Below are 6,000 nucleotides of genomic sequence, written 5' to 3' on the forward strand. Positions count from 1 at the left end.
TTAGAACAATTCAGGACCGGGCGTGCATCCTCACGGCCCGGCCACGCCCTCCTCCTCATCACACAGACACTTTAATATTATATAGCATTGTAATGCAATTTCTTACTTTACCTCTTAACTCTTTTGAAAGCTCTTTAATCTTTATTTTTTTACAGCTGGCCTTCAATTGACTTTGAATTTAATTGAATCTATCCATCCATCTATAGTCTCCTGATCTGTCTGTCTGTCTGTCTGTCTATCTATCAATTTGTTTGAGAACAAAACAATGCCACAGTGAGCATTCCCATCATGTCATGTAACATTAATTACTTTGGAGTTTCAGTGTTTAGATATAAAAGAATCACTGAGAACTACATTTCAATTTAGAATTGTAATTTCATAAGTAAGTAAAAGGATATATTGTTTTCCACCTGGATTGGTTTGCCTGTCCCTCTCTAGATTTTCCATACTGATGATTTCCTTGGCATCTGATTTCCATGACAATATGTCATTAGCTAAGCACAGGCATTCACAACTGGACAAGAGATAATTATAGAGCACTGAAAATCAGTTTGAGGATAGAATGTCACAGGAATGCTAATGACACACATCTACTCCCTTTGAAGAGAATCACTTTGTGGAAATTAATGTTACCTTCAACCTAATGGGACAGAGCACTAACATGTAGTCCTGTCTAGTTTGATGGATTGCCAGTAAATTATTTGAACAAATCTGGTCCTGTTTAACATATACTGTATTTGATGGATTGTTGAGAGATCTTCCCCTCTAAACTTTCTGTTATATAGAGCTTCCAGTAAGTCTAGGGACTATTAGTGGCTCTATGTCCTGTATGTTTATGGGAGTTACTCTATAGTATAGTCTTCTGATCTTTGATCTTTTGATCCCCAGAACAGGTTTCTCAGGTGGGAACATGACTGAGAATATCTTTTTTGGAACCAATTCGACTCTAATGGACACTGTAACCTTTTTTATTAATAAACATATGGGGAAAAAATAGGCTAATATCTCCAAAACCAAAATAATGTCATCCAAAACCTAGTGATTACCCTCATTTCTACTGCCTACATAGGCAGTTGCTTTATAATGGGTGTCAAACCTGTTTTTGCATCCATCTGCACTGTTTTTAAATTGTTTTCCTATGTAAACATGCTAAACAGAAGTAAATGACCATTGCCCCACATCTCGCTATTTGATTTTCAGCATCTCACACAGGAGCGTGATGTTTTTAGATGTTGTGTCAGGTTAAAAAGTACATAAACTTTTAAAAATGCACCTCAAGACATTCTGTTCTGTTCGTTGTACTGCAAGTGTGTCTTGCTTTTTTTAGCACAACAATGCATTTGGTCTGAACGGCAATCGAAATGGAACCTTATCCAACTTTTTTCTGAATGCGGAAGTGTTCCATGATTCATAATGGAATCCCGTTTTCGTTTTACAGTCTCCAGTGTTTTCACTCGATGTGTGTCTTCAACAGATTATGTTATGTTTAGACAATTAAATTGGCAAATAAAAAGCATGTGGCGCAATAATGCTGATACTTTACAGAGTCGCTATGACCATCTTTTGAGTGAGTGCCTCACCGTCAACGTTTTCAGATGTGGGTAGATGACATGAAACAATGATCCAAGGTCATTTCCTATTTTTTAATTGGAGTTTGACATTAGCATGTTGCTAAACTAATGTTTGAAATCGAGTGCTGTCAGAGTATGTCAGAGTTTGATGAAGGATGCGCATTTCGGCAGTAAACATAATAAGCATTTCAGTTGACTCGCCTGCCATCTTGGATCTTTTTTTTTTCACGGAGCTTGTCGTATTGCTGTCGGGGATTGGCTTCTCTGCGAAGGTTACATGCAATGCTTCAATGGATTTTGGTCAAAATAAGGGATCTTAAATGAAGGTATTTTCAAATTATGCTGCCTATACCATTTGAAACTGCCTTTTGTGTCAGAAGTGCATCTATGATCTTAATTGTAGGCATGTTGGCAGATAATGCTGTCTAGGTAGGCAGCTCACTTGGTTTTGGAACAGAACTAATAAGTGAACCCATATGATTTTTTCAATAACATAATGGTTTAGCGACACATCTGTCTAGACCTTGCCTATGTAAGTCTGTTTATTTTGTAGAGTAAGCCTGGGTAATCCTAGTGGTGGGGGGAACATCTCCAATGGTTTTTAAAGGCTTAAATGTCTTTTAGCGATAATAATTTGTGGCTTTTGTGTATTGTAGTCCAGATTCTACAGGTTGTTTGGGCAGAACAGTGTGGATGGGTGTGGGGTGTAGTTATAAAGTGCAGAACTTTCTCTTATCAAAACCTTAATACTCTGACAAGAACTGTTACTGCCTCGTTTTGGGATTGCAGGAGAGGTAATGATTACTAGTAACTGCTGCATCTCACCAGTACATGGACATGCTTGTGTTCACCATGAATGATTTTATTTTTACGCGTATTAATTATGTTTGCTCCACTGGGTTGCGTGCGTCATTTGGTTGTGATCTTTCATATGAACCTTTTTAATCAGATGTGCTCACATGCTTGCCAAATGTCTCCTCCACTCTTGCGCATCATATTAAAAAAGTGTCACATCTCATAATGTCAAAAGTTCATGCAAGTGCATTATATTCCACTCCACGAGTTTTCAAGTGCAGACTATATTCACTGAATTAATATATATTATAGGAATGTTCCTGATTCAATACAAGTCCATTGACAGACTTTGTGGCATGCTGTTGATTCCCTTACAAAAATTGAGAGTTCATGGCAAATTTGCTGGAAACTTGCCGCAAATTAGTCACTCATTATTTTCACATGCAAATGAGCTTGTGATTTGCCGCAAATATTTGCCAGAAGTTTGCAGCTCTTCACTGGTAGTGGTGAACCTGCAGCAAACCTGTAGCAACAATTGACAATTTGCCGCAAGTTTTCCGCAAAGCTCAAATTTTCAAATTTGCATGTGAAAATAATCAATGGTGAATTTTAGGCCAGTTTGCGGCAAATTTGCCATGAACTCTCGATTTTCGTAACAGTTAGCACAGAAAATAATGTAAACTCTCCCCTCAGTTTGTAAACACAAACGAAAATCAGATTAATGGTAATAGACTAAGGAAGTCAACGGGGTAGGGCTTTCTGGATTTAAAAGTATAAATGTGAATGTATGTTTGTTGTATATTTTTAGGGCTGTCAATCAATAAAACATTTTAATTGAATTAATTACTTGACATGCTGATTAATGAATTGAATTTAATCGCAAATAATTGCACATCAACATTTGCTGAGAAAGGCCCCCAAATAAAGATAATTCAATAATAATAAATCGAATAAATTACATAATATTCAGATTAATTAATCGCATACATACAGTAAATATTGTCTGATAAAGGCCCTCAAATAACAATAACTTTATATATAATGATCAAATAATTATATTTAAATAATTATAAATATAATAAAAAATATAAATATAATAATTCAGATCATTACAATGCATTACATTATTGTGGCAGACAATTAAAGCATTGATAAGACAATACAAAAGTGCCATTTTAAAGGCAATTCATTGGCCTACAGTCCAAAGAAATCCATTTAGTAAATTAAGATGTCAATCTATCAGAGAGATATTTATTTATTATAAGGGCTTTTCTAAGGTTACGTCAATGTACACATGAGTCAGACGGATGCTTTTGGGCATCTTTCTTGTTGGTATTCATCGTCATAAACTGCCCATTTTTAGGATGCTGTGTTAAGTTAAAAGTTGTTGAAACTTTGAAAATCACATCTCGAGATCCCTGTGTTCAGTAGTGCTTTGTCCAGCTGTCAAGAATGCACCCTGTGTGTCATTCTGTTGCTGCATTGCTTGTGAGGTTTGTTAATACATACTGACTGCCCCCTGCTGAAGCGGCTCACAAAAACATGAAGTTACTGCACTGTTATGTACTTCAAGCTTGAATTGCTCAGATGGTAGGAAAATACAGTTCTTAATTTTATTACCGAATTTACGCACTGTTCAGGAGGCATGATTAATTGCTTAATTTTTTTTTAAACTGTATTTTTTTATATAATTAATCGCACTACTTTAAGGCATTAAACCGAGAGTTATTTGAGCTGTAAAGTTGTCTACTAAATAATAATTTTATACTAAACTATATTTTTATATAGCGCCTTTAAAGGTAGCTTCTTAATTAATGATGTTTTAACGGTGAGACTACTGTTTTAAGCGGATGAATATCTGGTTGTGAGTGTTACCGACATGCGAAAGTTACAGGGTTAACTTGCTTTTGGTTATGACAGAAGTTTAAAGACTGGATATACCTTTACGCAAACAGGTTTAATGTATGTACTTTACTAGACACTAACTAGACACTCTGAAACAAGTACAGCATTGGTGTGTGTAGAAACTTTTTGTGTGTTGCAGGGAAACACATAAGTCAGTGTTTTCGCTGTACAAATACCCATTGTTGAGAAACAGACAATGATGAAATGATGCAGTGAGGTATAAACAGTCCTTATAAACAGTGGCTGTCTTTGTGTAGTTAGGGTGTTTTTATGTAATGATCAGTTTTTATATGATGTTTATGTATTAGATTTCTCTGCTTTACTTTTCATCACTTACACATTTTCCTGAGAGTGTTCGTGAAAACATTTGGAATAGACACAAGGTGACGTTAACTCACTAACATGTCCAGCATTATGAATCCCTAAAGACATGACTGAATGAAATCCAGAAATAGATGAAGTCCCTTTCCCTCATCGAGACTGAGACACCAGCTTTGAGCCAGCTCTCATCATAATATGATCAGTAATTACAGTCATTCAGCACAAGTGTACTTGTCCAGTACAGACACCAACATATGACTTCAGAATGCAGGTGTTATCTTTGACATGCAAACACATCATTCTAACCAAGACAGTTTCAACAGACAGCAAAAAAATCAGAATCTGCAACGTATCCATGAAAAGCAGAGCATTAACTGTGTACTGTCAGACAGAGTAAATATATTGGAGACGGTGGGTTTAAAAAATGTGCATGTGGGCTTTTAGGGCATCATCCATGTCATGTGTATGTTTTTAGCTCAGGGTGTGGCAGGGAAAGTCCTGTGCTCGCCTTATTCCTACAAATCCCCTCTGACAGAATCATGTATTCATGAAAGAATGAATGTTTCTTCAAAAAAAAAAGAAAGCAGTCTTTCGAAATTTGCACTAATTATTTTTGACCCTGATTAGTATCCATAGAGACTCCTTTCAGCATGTGGAATAACAAAATGACTTTGAGTTAGTGATGAAAGTGATGAATGCCTGTTTTCCCAACCATCATTGTGAGACTTTATTTTTCCCACCCATTGCTGAGACTGTACCGTTGGCTAATATTCCCTGTCTTTTTTCTAAAGCGATAAAGTAGTAGTAAAACATAAAATATGGAAATAAATGCCAGGTAAGAGTTTTTAGAGTTTCTATGGCCTAAAACATCAATGAACAGATTAAATTAGATTTTTACATTTTCTAAAGTAAACCGTACAAATGCTAGGGTATTGTTTGTGGTTGCCAGGGCGTTACTATGTAGTTGCTAAGGTAAACTAGGTGGTTTCTAAGTGGATGCATTCAAGTATATGGGATTTGTATGCCATTTTATTGTATTTCTGATCGCTTTGAACAGCAATAGCACACCTCTCCTTAACAAACCGCACAGTTTGAGGTATCAATAATGTCTGTAGCACAAACGCCTTGGGCTGGCAGGTACGGCGATATATATATACTGTGGCGACGGTATAAAGTGTCAACCGGTAGATATTTTTCTATTCCATGGAAGACTCTGAAACAAGTCAAATGCAGGAGAAGGAATTTATTTTTCCATTCAAAAAGTGCTGTTTTCTCATGGTCTTGGATGAGAGCTCAGGGTAGGAAACCATTGAGAAGCCACTACTCTACGCAAACATTGTGCGGAAGAGAGAGGAAGACATGGTCATGAGACCATTTCAAAAGCATAAGCAATGACACTAGCTAAGCA

Source organism: Myxocyprinus asiaticus, chromosome 43 (genome assembly GCF_019703515.2).
Source record: "Myxocyprinus asiaticus isolate MX2 ecotype Aquarium Trade chromosome 43, UBuf_Myxa_2, whole genome shotgun sequence".
NCBI lineage: Eukaryota > Metazoa > Chordata > Actinopteri > Cypriniformes > Catostomidae > Myxocyprinus > Myxocyprinus asiaticus.